The 13,033-nt window shown below is 39.3% G+C and overlaps 1 protein-coding gene across 2 annotated transcripts in view; it reads left to right on the forward strand.

Annotated features, from left to right (window-relative positions):
• RASGEF1B (RasGEF domain family member 1B) overlaps positions 1–13,033 on the forward strand; it is a gene marked incomplete at both ends in the record, with an annotated part of 588,531 nt that overhangs the window by 324,109 nt on the left and 251,389 nt on the right. The window lies entirely within an intron of this gene.

Here is a 13,033-nt window from a genome sequence, read left to right on the forward strand (position 1 = left end):
AGTTCGTGTCCATGGGACAACTTTCTTTGTAACCCTAATTGACATATATGGACACCAGATACGTGGCCTTGGTCCCATTGGCATGAGGTACCAACCCAAGTAGCTGACTGATAGCAACCTCAAGAAAGATGCAGGGTGGTGCTGACATTTTTATGAATCTGTACAAAGAATGTCTCGGGGCTTATGTGTTCAATAAATCTACTTGCAAAACTGATGGGACGTTTTATATTATAGGGAAGATAAATTAGTTTCATGCCTGTGCAGTTCTTTGGTCCCTGTTCACCAAAGGGGGGCTGCCTCCACGCAGCTGTTCCCAACAGGAAATTGCATTTCAATCTTTAATGAAAGATATCCTTCAAGTGCAACAAGTGTACCCTCTCCCAGCCCAAGTCAGAACATGCCCCCTGTCTTCTGACCTTTCTTGAAAGCCTTTCATGAAATCTATTTCATGGAGATTGTAGGTGATAAGTGACTTCAAACCAATGGTTTCAGCATTGGCTTAGTGGGGGCTGTCTGGAAGAACTTGTTCCCCATACACTCACAGAACCTCATCTCTCTGCCCTTCTCGAGAGGGGGTGAAGGACAGTGCCACTCCAAAGAGAACTCAAAGCCTCCTGGGACCTTCCTAACCAGAAAATGCATAGAAAATGACAAAGAAGACAGAAAAGTGCCAACCAGTGCATTAAACAGTACAGATTCACTCTGAAGAAGAGTGCCCTGGGACATGCCTCAAACTCTCTATCTCAAATAGCAATCGCCAGAAACCCCTTCCTTCTATTCTGTGTGCAGCAAGGATAGCTGAGAAGTGAGCTGCCTCTGAGAGAAATAGGTGTTTTCTTGAAAGGAGTTAGCATCATTCTTATCCTTTCTGATTAAACTACTCATCTTTCAACTTTAAAAGTGGTCCTTCCTTATCAACACAAATGTTTGTATTCTCAAATTATGTGCATGTGTGTGTGTGCTGTACTATTGACTTTGTAGAAATTCTTTCCCTTGCTCATTCATTCTTGCTCAGCCTATCAGAATGGACATGGGTACGAGTGGCATCATCTCAGTTATTAAATATTTCTCATAAAGAGAAAAATTCCTCTTAAACGAAGCATGTCTGCATATGTCTTGATATCCCAAACTGAGAATGCCTAGACTAGAAGGAGAAAGACTGGAGAGACTTCGGGAGAGTCCAGCAGGGAAACAGTGATAGACGTCAGAACATTTATCCATCGAAGCAATTATGCGTTGAACGACTACTTTGTTCCTTTCAATGAGACTGAGGAGCCTAATTTCTCCTGAAGAAGCCCAGGACACAAGCAGACACCATTTACAGAGGCTCCAGGTCAGCCCTGTGAGAGTGAGGTACTGTCAAGAGAAATGAACCTACGTGCTGTGTGCACTAGTCAGCATTTCCTCATTGTCATACAACACCTGTGGTAAACAGATTACGAGCAGAAAAGGTTTATTTTGGTTCACAGTTTAGAGGTTTCAGTCCATGATCAGCTGACTCTGCTGCTTTTAGGCTTGTGTTGAAGTGGAACGTCATGGTGGAAAGTGCGTGGTGAAACATACTTCATCCCTCAAGGTAGCCAGGAAGCAGAAAGAGGGGGAGGCAGGCTGTGGTCCCATTGCCCCTTTAAAGGTCACACTCCCAGTGACCTACCTTCCTTGTACGAGGCCCCGCCTCCTGAAGGTTCCGCTGCCTCCCAGTAGTACCACAGGCTGGTGATCAGGGTTTTAAGACAGCAATTTGAAAATACTCTACATCCAAACTATGACACATGTAATAGTTCTGCCGTTCCTGGCCTCACACGAACTGAACCCCAGTATCTCTAAGGAAAACTGTGGGCAAATAAATCCTGTTTTTTCTGAGTTATGTGGTCAGTTCTTTAGATTATAACTGTGAAAAATGCTGACCACTACAACACTGTGTGAAGTAGATGATGCACTATGAGGAAGAATTATGCAGCTGAGGAGATGGAGTGGGAGGCTATGCTTTCCCAGAGGGGAATCTTCTAGTAAAAGGAATTTGGTCTTGCCCTGAATGCAGGGAGGCACTAAGCTGTGTGTATTGGAGGCACTGTGTTCTGGGTTCTCATTTTGAGGCCCATCCTGGTACTCTTAGGTATAGGTGACCCAAGCCCATTAGGCCTGAGAATGACCTTCTGAGGAGTCCCAGGGGACAGGAGGTACATCTTTGGCAGCTGTGAGCTGCCACATATCTAAGGCACAGGGCTGTGCTGAATTTACTCTGCTCCCTGTCAGGCCTGACAGGAATGTGCTCATGTTTGCTCTCTGGGGCACAATCACATTCTGAAACACTAACTGAATCAGCAAGCTCAGCCCCCATCTTTCCAGTCCTCCCTCTAGAAGGCTGCATTCTCAGGAGCTTTTATGGATGTTTATGAGCATGGATTGGCCTTGTCTGGTGCAAAATGAAGTTCTAAGCCATGCAAGTGCCCATAGTTGGACCATAGTCTTTAGTTACCAAGTATTTGGGAAAACAAGTCTTGTAGACATTGCAAGGAAGTTTGGATTTTTGTTGTAAGGAGAATGGGTTCTTTTCTCATGTGCTTCTACTGAATCTTTGAAAGTTAAGAAATAGCATAGGTTTTAGAAAGCCTGCCATATAGTGGCATTATTTTTTTTAACAATCTCTAACCTAATTTTTCTCTAGTAATATGTGTAGCAGAATAGTCCAGAGGCTCAGCCCCTAAGCCCAGCTGCCTGATATACTTCCTGCCCCTTGATATACTTCTGTAACCTTGCTCAAGTTACGGAAGCTATTTGACCTCGATTTACTTATCTGTAAAGTGAGAATGATAATAACCCTTGATCTATCTCATGGGGCAGTTATAGTAAATGTGTAGCACCTAATGCACTTAATACTTGTTACAAAGTAAGCACCATACTCATGAGTATTGCTAACATATAACTATTATGAGATGTGACTTATTTTTGCTTTTTTTTTTTTTGGTGTGTGTATGGTACTGGGGTTCTAGGGACATTTTACCTCTGAGCTACATCTGCAGCCCTGTTTTTTAAATTTTGTTGTTGACCTGAAACAGAAGCTCTCTAGATTGCTTAGAGTCTCACTACATTGCTGAGGCTGTCCCCAGACCATCAACCCTCCTGTTTCAGACTTACAAGTTCTGGGATTATAGATGTGTGCCACCACACTGGGCTTTCTTTGTTTCCTCTTAAATCAGATCATATAGAACTTGGCAACTTATTTTCTCACTGAATCCATCACACACATCTTTCTAGATCCAAATGCAAACATATGTAGATATAATAATTAATATTTGACAGCTGCATAATGCTACTTAATATAGATTGCCACTTTTTGAACATTGTATTTCAGTAGACACTGAGTTTTCAGTTTTACAAGTGATGTAACAATGAAGACTATTGTGCATTCCTTTTATACTGTTGCTCTTGTTTCTGAAAGATTCTTAAAAGCGAGATTGCCGGATCATAAGTCACAAGATTTTAAAATGGTAATAGATATCCCAAAATATCATAGCAATTTGCACTCTACCAGAAATATATGCGTGCTCATTTCCCCATGTGCTTACCAGCAGTGGATACTATCAATCTTTAATTTTTTCCAGTCTAGTAGGCAAAAAATAGAATCTCATTGTCCTTTGAATTGACATTTCTCTGACTGCCAGCGAGGTTGGGTACACTGATGAGTTTTAAGCAGAAGCATTAAATAATAAGATTTCCAATGGAGCTCCAACATGGACAACTGAGTGCCATGGGAGTGGGGATGGTGGGCATGAGATAAGGGAGGAGGGTCAGGAGGCTGTTTCTGTTCTTTTTCCTTTACCTTTATCTTGGCAGTAACCTTTGAGGCCATATGTCACCTCTAGCCCTTGATTCCTGTGCAGGTCCCCACATCATACTCCTTTCTCTGTATCAGACTTTACTGCAGAAGTATTAGTGTGGCAGCAGCTCAGACCCAGCAAAAGTTCCTATCTTCTGTTTCCCTTTTTTCAAATCGATCCTTTCTCCTGTTTATTTGATTTAGTGAATTGCCTTGCTACTTCCCCATCTTTATTTTATTTTATTTTATTTTGTGGTACTGAGGATGAAACCCAGGGGCATTCTACCTCCGAGGTACATCCCCAGCCCTATTATTTTTTTTTTAGTCTTTTTATTTTTGAAGCAGGGTCTCACTGAGTTGCGAAGGGCCTTGCTAAGTAGCTGAGGCTATCTGCGAACTGCGATACTCTGGTCTCAGCCTCCCAAATGCTGGGATTACAAGCATGTGCCACCATGCCTGGCTCCCCCATCTTTAGATACAGGAGGGGTAAGTAGTCTTGACCAAACTATGAAATCTGGAGTCACTCTCTCTGGTCCTTATCTTTTACCCTGCCCCAGCTCCAGTCACAGACCATAAGTCCTACAGTTTAACCTTTGATTTGACATTCTGGACTACCCTGCCTGCCCTTCTTTCTGTTCTGCATTGAGTTGTGACTTCTTTATCTAGGTTATTATAATAATAGGGTCTACCTGAGCCTATTTCTTCATTCTTTTCTCTCTGCTTGAGGTTGTTTTCCTTCCTTTGCTCCCACATAGTAAAATAAGACTTTCTCCTCAGCTTGAGTGCTAATTTTTCTGTGGAGTCTTCTGCTACTCACACTCCTGCTCCAGGCAGAACAAACACTTCCTTCTCCCACCTCCCCTTGCACTCTGTGCATCCCTAGGTCACAAAGCAGTGCATATAATCACCCCTTGAGCACATTTAGAGCCCTTCTTTCCCTGCAAGTATCTGTGACCTCCTTGCAGACAGGGGCATGGATTCTTCATCTTCTTATCCAGCGCACTACCTGGCCAAAGGCAATATGTCATAGTTTATTGATTCAAGGAAAGAAGGCTGTTTTAAGTTTTTGCTAGCAAGAATTAAATTGTTAACTGAAAAAGTATCTTTTCTAGGGACCTAGGGTATAGTTCAGTAGAAGAGCACATGTCTAGCATGTATAAGACTCTGGTTTCAATCCCTAGCATTGCAAAAGAAAGCGACTATTTCCTTTTAATGCTTTTAATTTTTTAAATTTTGTTACATGTTTTTATTGATGCAATATGGTCTCACATGGTCATGTCAATCACAGTGATAGTGACATACATGCACAGAGCACTTGGTGGGCCTTCCCCTGGCTCCCTCCCCATTTTCTCCCCCATACCTTTCCCCACTCAGAATATTGAAGTTGGCTTTGGCATTATCACATTCATCACTTACTATTTGAAGAAGTCTTGAGAAGATTGAAAAGTAGAAATTAAAAATGATAAAAAGTCATCTATGTTCCCATTTGGGTTTTTATCTTGACTTTTTTTGTTCTAGTTTAATTAATACATAATAGGCTCCACTGAGATGATTATATTTTTGGCCTATGAGTCCTATTCCTATAGATTTGAGGCCTTATACTAAACATAAAAGAAAAAGGCCCTTGTAATGTCAAAACTGGAAAACAAAAAGGCAGCCCTTTAAAATAATAAAATATTAAAAAATAGTGGTGGTGGTACATGCTGTAATCCCATTACTTGAAAGGCTGAGAAAGGAAGATCACAGGTCTGAGGCCAGCCTCTACAAGTTAGCAAGACCCCACTTCAAAATTTAAAAAAAAGAATTTATTTTTTAAATGAAGGTCTAGAGATCAGCTCAGAGGTACAACGGCCCTGGGTTCAATTCCCAGTACAAAAACAAAACAAAACAAAAAACCTAAAAAACTATAAATAGGTTAACAGAAGGTTATGCATTAATATGTTTTGATAGATGTAATACTTTTCCACACTGAGGCCAATATGGTATCCCAAACATCAAGAGTTAAATACTTCCGAGACTTGAACTGGAAAGTGAGTCAAATAAACTGTGGGTGCCCATCTTACTTTCTTTTATATATGCTTTATCATCATTTTATTTTTAAACAGTAAAATATTTTCTGGTGAGATTCTACCTCTCTTCTTTACTCATTTTGAGTGGCCAGCTAAAGAAATCAGCAAGTCAGTAGTAGTCTTCTACTTTGCATTAGAGCTTGAAAAAGACAAGGGAGGTGGGGCAAGTCGCATCCCACCAGATCTTTATCAAAGAAGCAGTTTAACTTTCCTTGGGATTTCTGGCGAGTGATTTATCAGTCATGACAGTGAATCTGTTTTGTAATTGAGTCTTCTCTTCCTCTTTCTACAATGAATGATGTGTTTACAACTTTTACTTGTTAGATATGATATCATAATTTACATACTTAGTTTTATATTTTTGAACATTTGGTTTTTTCATTTTTCATTCACTTATGAATAGTAGATATTTGAGGCATTGACTATTCTTTCAATATTTTACTTTACATCCTTGATACATTTCTAGAAGTAGAATTAATGAGTCAAAAGATTACAATAGTTTGAGGCTTTTTAAATATTTCAGCCGCTATGTTTCCAAGAGATTTTCAAATTTACACTCTCTCCTATAATGTCTCAAAGTGACCTTTGTGTCCCACCATTTCCAAGAGTGAGTGTTAAAAATTAAAGAATACAACCCTGCCTGCTAGTTTGTGGGCAATAGGTTGTTATAGGATTTTTACAGGTTGTGTTTTCACTCTTTAGAAAATCAAGACTAACAGAAGCAGTTCATCTGTTTGAAAAGATTTTACCTGGGCTAACAGTCCATTATAGATTTCTTTAAATGTTCTGATGACCCTTAAATTCTGACCTACCCTGAGAATTATCTCCATTTGCACAGTTGAGCTTCAAAAGTGAACAGTTACAAATCATATGGGCTGTGTCATCTTTGTGTAGGAAGAATGTCTTCTAAGAGATGGAAGATGGGGGCCCCTGGGAGAGAAAGAAGAAAAAGAAGGTGTCTAGGGGATACACTGGGTGATTTAGAGAAGGATGAGTTTACCAAGACTTCCTAACTTCAGATCACAGCTTTATGGCCAAAATGATTATTAGGGAATGTTACTGAGGGCTTGTGTTCATTTTCACGCAAGACACACACACACACACACACACACACACACACACACACACACACACATTCTCATTCTCTTTCATACTTTTTCTTTGTCTCTCTGTCTCTGTCTCTCTGTCTCTTTTTCTCCTCCCCCACCCCGCTAGGGGGGGGGGTTAACCAGGAGTTGCTGAAAGGATAGAAAGGCACCCCCAAATCTGTGGCAGTCTCACTACCTTTAAATCTGCTCACCGAGACTCTTTCATGCTATTTGGGTGCCTCAGTGTTGCTTCTGCCTTTCCTGAGCTTAGAAAAGGCAAAATGCATGATTAGGATTTCAGCTCACTGTTTGGAAAGCATAATTTTAATGTCCCCAAGAGTAGGAAGTTGCTATTTGTGGCGAATGCTTTCCAAACCGTTTCTAGCACTTCACAGATTTTTCTCACTAATTGCCATGTATTTTTGTTGCTGCTGTTCCTTAATAGGAAAGTTGGGCTGCTGGGAGGAGACGCTGCTGCTCTTTCTATTCATCTTCAGTGTTCAACTAAAGCAACTGATAAATGTATGTTTATTGTCCACGTTATGTAAGGCTTTAAAAAAGGCAAAGGGAGGCTGGCTGAATCTCATCCTACCAGATATTTCTTTTTGGAAAAAAATTAAAAATACTTCTAGGTGATTACTGACAAAATAAAGTTGTGATTTCAAATAGGTAATAGTTGAGTTTGGTAAAGACACATATTCTCAATAGTAGGATTATTTCAGTGGGAAATGGTTGGGGATAAATGCTGGGGTGCAAGTGTAAATAAACACCAAGATTAATAACTCTAGAGCTCTTCTAAAGCCTAATAATTTAGAAGGAACTGGCAAATAAACTTTTCTTATTTGAGCCTCAAGAAAACCCTATCTAGTATTATAGTCTCCATTTTATAGCTAAAAAAAATTGAGACTCAGAAATGTTAGGTAAATTATTTGCCGAGTCGGGACATAGAAGTTACCATCACTAATTCCCTGCTCAGTGAGAAGATTCTCTTGTCTGTATCAGAAGATTCTATAAAGCAATTCTCATCAAGTAAGATTGTGGAGGTAGTGTAGAACTTTTAGTTGACTTTGAACAAGAATAAGATATATTAGTCCATGTACTTCATTTACTTAAGTGTTCATTTTAAGTAAAGTACTCACTGTATATAAGAATTTGTATTTTCTTTTTTGTGTGTGATACTGGGGATGGAACCCAGGGCCTTTCTACCTCCGGGCTATACTCCCAGACCTATTTTATATTTTATTTGGGAACAGGGTCTCTCTAAGTTGCTGAGAGCCTCACTGAGTAGCTGAGGCTGGCTTTGAACCTGCGCGATCCTCCTGTCTCAGCCTCCCAAGTGTGGAGGATTACAAGTGTGCGCCACCATGCCCGGCAGAATTTGTATTTTGAAGGTGCTTGATCTATCTACAAAGGAAAAATTAGGAATTACTTTATTATAAAATGCTCCTAGAAGTCTCGATTGTGTTTATTTAAAAAAAAAACTTGCAATGTTAGACTTGTGTGCATGAAAGTAATTAAGGATACATCATTATTGTAGTTTAAAAGTTGTACATGATAAGACATATTTTGTTTTTACTGTATTTTTTTTACCAAATGATTTATTCTCCATCTGGAGACAAGCATGAATAAAATTAGGTTAAATGTAAAAAAATGATACCTGGCATAATTATATAGGTGGAATTGGAATGGGGGGAATTTAGAGAGATTGTATAGGTAATGTTACACTAGCCCATGCATGGGCTTACATGTTGGATGAGAGGACGGTGGGAGATGGAGTCGAAGATCCAAATGAAGGACATATAAAAGGAAAATAATGAGGTTTTAGTAACAAAATGAACATGATTGATGATAAAGAAGAGGAAAATCCAAGAAGATTAAATTTGGAGGCTAAGCACAATAGAATAGCAGTTCAGTGGACAGAGACCTGGCTCCTTGAATTCTCAGGCTGCCAAGTTATCTTCTGAAAGCATTTCCAGGGATAGAGGGGCAGGACTGAGGGGTAGTTACATAGCAGGAGTTTTCTGGCTCATGTATAGTTACCAAGTCAATTAGGTAAGCTACCAAATAAAAGCTAGGACACTTACACATTTTATCAGTTAATTTTCATCCAAATGATTTTTCTAGAGAGAAATTATGAAACAAAAAGACTTCAGATAAATGAGGAGAGATACCAGTAGAACAGAAGAAGGGGATTTGAGGAGGTGTTTGGCGGGGGTAAAAGAGAGACCTGGTGAAGGAAACAGTTCAAACAATCCGTACATATGTGAAGCCATCAATACCAATTTCAATATTATAAATGGGGCAGGAGAGGGAGGAATGGGACCCAGAAGAGTGTTTCCATCACACTAAACTTCAATATGATGATTAATAATAATGTACCAATAAAATTATATTAAAAATAAATATATAGGCAGAAGACAGCATGGTAAAAAAAAATTATGTTCCAATACTGGTGAGCGTGTTTTTCTGCTACAAGGAACAGCAATACAATTCACTTTGTCCAGTATTTTTCCTTGTTTGGTGACAGATTTTTTTCAAGCTATTATATGGAACAGGGAAAGACTAGAATTATGTAATAAAATGATTTCCATTGTGAGAGCATATAGCATTTTCAAACTCCTTGCAGAAAAGTGGTTCTAAGTATTATGGTAACTTAATACTTTTCTGGCTTCCCCTGAATGGCATAGTGTCTGAATATACTTTGAAAACACATACTGTCATAGTCTTGTGAGGTTTGACCATGTCAATGATACCAGAGACCTTTGAATACAAGGATAATAATTATATTCTCATCTTATATTGTTTTCTTTATTCCAACAGTAAAGAAAAGTATTTAAGCCAGGTGTGGTGGCGTATGCTTGTAATCTCAGTATTTGGGAAGTTGAGACAGGAGGATTATAGTTCACAAACAGCCTCAGCTACTTAGTGAGGCCCTCTGAAACTGTACATATGTGAAGCCATCAATACCAATTGATGAGACTTTGTTTCAAAATAAAGAATAAAATAAGACTGGGGGTGTAACTCAGAATCCCCCTGGGTTATCCCCAGTGCCAGCAAAGAAAAGTATTTAAGAGGAATGTTATATAACCATAGTTTACAGCTTTTAGAGATTAATGGAGAGGAAAATGGGTTGGTTGTTCTTTTAACAACATAGCAAAATTAGAATTTTTAAAATGTTTTTTTAATTTGCCCAACTCTGTGTGTAAGATGAGGAAACAAAATGTTAATAGGAGCTTATAAATTATTTTGTTCCATATCTCTTCTGAGTAGGTGAAACCCATAGTGGAGCCAGTAGCTATAACCACTGTCTTCCAGAGGCTGACTCTTTGATCCCAAAATGAAAAAGAGGAGTATGACCTTCTAGCCTCCTAGGCAGGACAGGAGCAGAGGACTATTCTGTTCTTCTCCTTCTTCTCCATGTATGTCTCCTCTTGGGTACAAGGAATCCTTCCTGTCCTCTGACTGTGCTAGTAATCTATATGGACTTCCTATTCTGAAAATATTTTATACATATATATCTGTAGTATATATGATACTATAATTTATTCACATATCAATAAATATTAAATAATATAATTGTATATAATATGAATTAACTACATATATTTTGTATCATACTAGTGCATATAATATAGGCATATATTATTAATATGTATCAGAGCTACTTTTAAAGACACAAAGACAGAGTATAATGAAAAGAAACATGAACCAGGATTTTCCCAGCCCACTGTGAAGCTTTGTCCTGGTTGTCTGACTTTGGGCAAATCCTTTGGTTTCTCTATACCTCTCTTTTCTTATCTGTGAAATAAACAGTTGAACTAGAGGCTGCCTATATCGATGCCTTAACAGTCTGCTTTCATGTCCTATTTAACTTTTTTCTAGGAAAAAATAATGCAATACCTTCTATACCTCTAGAGTGCTCAGTAAACTCTGTTAAATTGATAATATTAGTAAAAGATGCTTTGCTGACCATTCAAAAGTACTTTTTTTTTTTAACCCAGCACTGGAAAATAAGTCAACTTGAATAGACTATCTGTGTAATGTGACTGTCACCCCTCTCTTAACTTGGGGAATTTTCATGTGTGGAAGATAAGTGTTACTTTTATTTTTATGTGGTACTGGGGATTTAACCCAGGGGCATTCTACCTATGAGCTACACCCCCAGCTCTATAGTTTAGTATTTATTTATTTATTTATTTATTTATTTATTTATTTATTTATTTATTTATTTTGGTGGTATTGTGGTTCCTGGAAGCCCTTCTACCTTTGGGCTACACTCCCAGACACCTATTTTTATACTTTTTTATTTGGAAACAGGGTCTCTGAAGCCAGTGCGGCTGGCTTTAAACCTGCGTGATCCTCTTGTCTCCGCCTCCCAAGTGCGGGGATTACAAGCATGCGCCACCACGCCTGGCTTAGTCTTTATTTTGAAACAGGGTCTCACTAAGTTGTGGAGACTGGCTATGAATCTGAGATCCTCCTGTCTCAGGTTCCCAAGTACTAGGATTACAAGTGTCAGCCACCACGCCTGGCTTGATAAGTGTTACTTTTCTCAACAAGAGATAAATTTCTGGAGTTGAAACTGACCCTTTTACTGCATCTGCTATCTGGAAGCAGTTGTTCATATTTTATGGAAAAATGACATTTTTTTTCCAGTGGACTAATATGAGCACAAAATAATTCTGTGATGGGAATGGGGAAGTTCAGTTGGTTGAGCTCCAGGGTTGGAGTAATACAGAGAAGAGAGATCCAGGTAGAAAAGCAAAGGGCTCCTAATTCTTTTGGGGGAACAAGGGGGAGACAACTGCTCATATAAAAGAAATAAGCACAGACTTACTGCTTAATTATTCAGTTGTATACTCCCTTATAAGTGATGACAGGGGAATAGAATCATCTATTTAAATTAAACTATCATAGCATATATTTTGGACCCTTAGCTACTTCACCTCTCCTGGGAAGTTGACTTTCTGGGCTGGCATCAGCCTAATTATGAGGATCCCCATCATCCTGAACCACAGTGGCATTTAAGGCATGGGGACTGTGGGGGAGGGGAGGCCTGGGACACCTACGTGTGTCCTCCCAGACTCAAGCAAAGAAGCACACTCTTAAGAGAAGGCAAACCCATGGTGTCCCCTGCAATAGCTTGTATCCTGTAATTCTAGGGCAAATCACCACCTCTTTGGTTGCTTTTGAGACCTGTTCTTTTGAACTAGAGTTGAACTCTTCTGGAAGAATTTCTTCCCAGAGTTTAAAGCTTACTCTGATCTATCCCCAATTCTCTGTAAGCTTTTATTCTATCGCTAGCTCTGTAGCCTTCAGTTACAGGACACAGGTGCAATTTTGCTAACAGCTAAATCTGGTCCCTTGATAACTACCAAAGGCTTTGGTTCCCAACAGGGGCTGCTGTGGCCTTGGGCCTGTTGTGTGGTCACACTACTAATTGCTGCTTCTGATGTTTGTCACAAATGCCCAGAGATGAAGACAGTCTCATCTAATATCTTTCTTTCTTTCTTTCTTTTTTTAACCTCTCATGTGAATTTGAAGTTGCATATACCTAGTTATAAAGGGAACAAGTGGATTGCCTGCCGTTAACCTCTCTGAGTCTCATCCTCCTCATCTGATATTTGAGGGTGCTGTCTAAGATCATTGTCTGCTCTAACATCCCCAGGCATCACAGTATCCACATTCTTTGTCACTTTCGTCCTGCCAAGTTCCTGCGCATATTCTATCCACTCTGTGATGCCTCTGTAGTCAGTTTATCCTGCCTCCACTAAAATTGAATTCTTGGTGATATCACCTCACTGTAGATTCTATTATAATCCTTACCATAGCCTGCTGTACATTTTAGACCTTGGGTCTCTGTCTATATCTCTGACTAGACTGTTAACTCCTTGATATCAGAGCTGCTCATGTCTTATTTAACTTTCCATTTCTCAAAATGCTTTCTGCATTTCAGACAAGAACTCAGGAAATGTCTGAGTTGAACAGAACTTCTCACTTGCAGTCATAAGGAATTGATCAGTAAGCAAAGCCATAGCAATACAATAGGTACACTC

This window comes from Muscardinus avellanarius (assembly GCF_963383645.1).
Source record: "Muscardinus avellanarius genome assembly, chromosome: 6".
NCBI classification, from domain to species: Eukaryota; Metazoa; Chordata; class Mammalia; order Rodentia; family Gliridae; genus Muscardinus; species Muscardinus avellanarius.